Below are 4,948 nucleotides of genomic sequence, written 5' to 3'. Positions count from 1 at the left end.
TTTCTATTGAATCAGAAATTCAGAATTTACCGTTATGTGTTGCGTTTCATCTGAATTTGGATGATACTCTTCTATTTTGCTTAAACCTAACAAACATTCCAATTTGGAATAGGTCCAATTGGAACAAATCTTTTGTCTGCACACTGCACAAAGACATGAAAATCTTTAGATACAGAGGAGACAGACAACTTTCGCCAACGGCCACTGGAGGCTGATCTCATATTCATCGTTGTCATCTTCACTTCAGTATTTAATGTCTCATGAGAAGCTTAGTAAAGCCTCTTGTAATTCACTCGAGGTCGGATAAAGCTGAATCTCTAAAGAAATATCATATTATTAAACTTCTTGATTCTATATTTGAAGGTGATTTAAAAGTGAAGACAAATACGATCAATTCCATACTGCAGCATGTTATGCAAGTTGTGAATATACACTGGTACGATGCCATGCTATTTTCTCCTGATGATGTTGTGTTATGGCCGTTATTTAAGCTTACTAAAGTTGTATTATATATTTCTTAAATTAAGCTTTTTGATGGCAGGTCCATCGCATTCATTCTTTGATAAATTATCATGAAAGTATTACACCGAATGCTGAGACCTTCAGAAATACGTATGGAAGCATGGGGCCGATGGGAGGATTGAGAAGGATGGGTGGTGATATGGGTGGCTAGGTGGTGGCAAAACATAATTTCAAGTAAGCCATTGAAGAAACACTAACCGGACCCCGGGCAAGTTACTGGTAACCTGGGGGTTGGAGAGATGTTTCCCACGAGGGGTTAGACCCTTGGAAGATGGTTCTTCTGATAACCTGCAAAACAGACACCGTGAGCTCGTCACTGAGAAGGGGGGGGTTCCTCCTTGTGACCACCCTCCGGCGTGAGAATCAGACTAGATTGCTCTTTAAATATAAAAGTATATTAAGAGATTGCTAGAGCAGATATCAGGTATATTATGATGATAATGTAACAAGATATGATAAGATGAGATGATCATACCATTTGTGGTATTTATAGCCGAAGGTAGGTTTCCAAGGGGTTTAGCCGGCCCAACACGCTACCAACTGTAACCTATGCACGTGCCCTGCCTGTGAGTGGTGGATAGGTAGCGGCTGACACAGAGCAGGCGTGTCGTGCACTCTTCCTCTTCTGCCAACTACAGGCTAGGCACGTGGTATGGCAGGAGTTGGTGGGTAGGCGGCGGCTATTGGTCACAGTGCTGTGGCGTGCTGTCTGCCATGCTGCTGTCAGTGAGCTGTCGCATTCTTGGTCAGATCTTTTGTCTGTACCTCGTCAGGTATCACACAAAAGATCCTCCATCATACGGACTGGCTCATTTAGGCGGGAGTTTTCCCCCTCCCGCCTTTGCTCATTCCTTCAGGTGACACTGGGGAGAGTTAAGTGCCTAGTGCGTGTAGCCATGCTGCGCGGGTGGCCTTCCCTCATGGCTTGTATCCGAGGCTGCGGGAACAGGCGGAGTCCTTCACCATGGGAGGCATTTCCTGCGGGACCAGCTTGCATACTGCGCGTAAGGACGTCACTTCTCTGAGCATGGTTGGTCCTGCGGATCCAGTTGGTCTCTGCGCAGACGTCCCTGTTTAAGGTGAGTCTTGCGGGTCCAACTGGGCTCTGCTGGGACCTACCTCTTCAAGTCCCCCCAGTCCAATGTTCTTCTCATGCGTGTTTAATAAAGTGAGGTGAACTTTTGGACTTAAAAGGGTTTTGAAAAGAGTTTTGTAAGGTTTTCCATGGGAAGTCCTTGTCACTTGCAGAAATGCCCGAGTTTCCTGCTTGGTCTTTGGGTATGATGCGGGTAGGTCTGTAATCTCCTCGCAAGTCAGGAGCATTGAGTCCCAGTTGTGTGGATTCTCCATGAGGTTTTGGTAGTTTTGAACATAGTGATCAATTATGTTAAAACCACCAATTCCATCCTGGAGCTTCAAACAACGTAGTTCTCGACGTTCCCGCTATGCGGGGATGTTATTTCCTTTTCCGCAAGCATTGCCCAGAAGATCCTTCTTGGTTTCAATTCCCAGCGGAGCGCTAGGTATGTGAAGGGTTTTGCCTTAACACTGTACCTGCGCTCGTCTTACGGTTACTTTACTTCCAAGGTATTCCTGGCGTCCATTCCCTGCGGGTGCTAGGTATGTGAAGGGTTTTGCCTTTACACTGCACCCGCATCCGTCTTATGGTTACTTGTTCGCCAAGGTTTTCTTGGCTTCAATTCCCTGCGGGTGCTAGGTATGTGAAGGGTTTTGCCTTAACACTGTACCCGCATCCGTCTTATGGTTACTTGTTCGCCAAGGTTTTCTTGGCTTCAATTCCCTGCGGGTGCTAGGTATGTGAAGGGTTTTGCCTTAACACTGTACCCGCATCCGTCTTATGGTTACTTGTTCGCCAAGGTAAGGGGGTATTTTCCCGCTTCTTTTTAAATTTTGAATTTTGAAATTCGAAGGGTTGGTGAAAAGATAAACCTCTGAAACGTCGTGCGACGGTTTCTTCTGACTGTGTCAGGACGTGCAGGAAGTTATGGTGACGTGACAGAACATGGTCATTCCAGTCGCTTTTTCAGGCGCGTGGGAGCGATTTTTCGGGCGCGTGGCCGCGAAATTACTGGCACACGTCCTTTCAACAGCTGTTGCCAGCTTGCTTTTTGCCACGTGTCATAGTTTCATTGCACATTTGATTTCTCTCTCCTCCGCATTAAATTCACCGCATTAATTGCGATTACTATATAAAGGGGGAGAGGGTTATTTGCAATTCACACTTTCCACTTTCATCTCTTCTTCTCAAGTAATTTCCGGCGAATTTTTCTGTTCAGTAAAGCATTACCCTGAAATCTCTTTTCGTCTTTCTTCCACCATGTCTTCTCATGATGCTGATGACCAGAAGACTGCTGGCGAATGCCAGTGCTCTCTTCCTGTCGATCTGTACCAGTATATCATCAGGAAGTTCATGCTCGAGTCTCTCGAGCCTGAGTTTCCTGAACCCCACCATACTGTGTACGATGCCCCTAGTGGCAAGATCGGGGTTTATGCTGCATTCTTTGTCTACGGGAACCTTAGGTTTCCGTTGACAAAGTTTGTGTACCGTGTCCTAGAGAGGCACGGTGTGCACCTGACAGAGGTGCACCCCATGGCCATTGCCAAGGTCCGGCACTTTGAGTGGGTGTGCCGGATACTGGGCCTTGAGCCCCTCGTTGATCGCCTGATGACCTTCTATACATGGAGGTGCATCCAAGGGTGGTACACTCTTACAACCCGTATCAAGGGTTTAAAGATTTGTACCACCGAGCGGAGTCTTCGCTCATGGAGAAGAGAGTTCTTCTTCATATCCGCTCGCGCCATCCCCATCGCCATGAAGTTCAAGAATGGCCAGGCGCTTCCGAACCTTCCCGCCCTCAACTACGAGGAGGCGGAATGGTTCTCGAAGATTTCCCGGGTCCAGTCCCCGGTTTTCCGTTTTCCGGAGTCGGCGATGGTGATGTTGGGGATGAGCCGGGTGTGGAAGGCGGCGAATGCGGATAAGGTTCCGATCGTCCTTGAATATGGTTCGAACTCTGTCCCTTATGGTACGTCTTGTTTCATTTTGCTGACTTCGATTTTTACTAACTTTCTTGTTGATTTCAGAGGGGAACGATCTTCAGTCGCTCCTGAACCCGCGGGAGGAAGGTGGTCCCGCGCGGATGGGTACTCGTGCTCTGGACGAGAACGAGTTGCCCATCTTAGAGCAGACCGCGGGTCGGTTCGTGGAGGTTTACCCGCCAGGCCAAGAGATCCTGAGCCACCGACGGCCAGGTAAGCCTATCTTCTACCCTGAACCTCTCAATGCTGTGCCTGCTGCTGGAGTTCATGACATTTCTTCTTCTGAGGAATCCGCAGAAGGTCCTCCACTGGTGCGGAAGAAAAAGGCTGCCGTCGGGAAGGGCAAGGAGAAGGTGGCTTCTACGGCCGACCCGGTAGTCCTATCTGACTCGGAGTCAGATAATGCAGAGGTGGCGGGGAAGCCCGGTGGTGAGGAGACCACCGCTCCGGAGGCTGCAGGTGTTACCTCCGGGGAGGCAGCGACGACGACGGTTACCGGTGTCAAGAGGCCGGCTCCATCGGGTTCGCCCCCGCTCGTCCGTGCGTTCAAGCTCAAGAAACCCCGTGAGTACCCCCATAATTCTTGTCTAGATTTGTTGTTTCAAATAAATTTTTCTAACACTTTTGCTTGTGCAGGTGTGGATGTTGACGCATTCCAGGGTGGAGTTGGAGCAAGTATTCCCCCGCCAATGACGGTAGGCTCGGTCAGCCTTCCCGAGGCGTCGACCCAGGCGTCTACGCCTGCTTCCGCTGGTTCCAGCCTTCCTGAGGCTGTTCCAGCTGAGAAGGTGTCTCCGCCGGCCGTGAGTGCAATTTTTACAGCATCTTTCACGGAGCCGGCGGTTACTGTTGCTGAGGAGGTGGCGCCAAACATGGCTACCACAGCGGCTGCCACTATACCTGCGCCACCGGCACCGACGGCCGGACCATCAGGTATGCGCCAAGCTTCCCGCCGATCTATGCCACCTTCCCGTCTGCCTGACCTGTTGGATGGATTTCCTTTAGGTTCAGGTGATGGGTTTGGCGGCTATCGGCCTGTTATTGACCCTACAGGTACGTAGGGTTCTTTTTCCCTTATATATTTTTATCATCTTTTCCTAACTGCCTTTGTTTCTTTTGCAGTGTCGGATTCCAATGAAGTGTATGTTCCAAGATGGAACATACGCCGAGGAACAACCCTTCGTACCCCTGTGGAGTGCGTGGACTGGGCTCGCCACGCTGCTCCTCATGGTGCGTTGGGGGAAGCCATGGCTAGCTACCAAGAGGGTAGGCTAACCAATGAGCTTCGGGTTCTCCAGGCCCGGACGCAGCCCCGTGTCGAGCTGCTTTGTCGTGAAAACGACAAGTTAAAAGCAGCTCGCGCCAA

This window comes from Bidens hawaiensis, unplaced genomic scaffold (assembly GCF_021521415.1).
Source record: "Bidens hawaiensis isolate Kalapana, Puna unplaced genomic scaffold, B.hawaiensis_p1.1 tig00033362_1, whole genome shotgun sequence".
Lineage (NCBI taxonomy): Eukaryota > Viridiplantae > Streptophyta > Magnoliopsida > Asterales > Asteraceae > Bidens > Bidens hawaiensis.
This window is presented reverse-complemented; position numbering follows the sequence as displayed.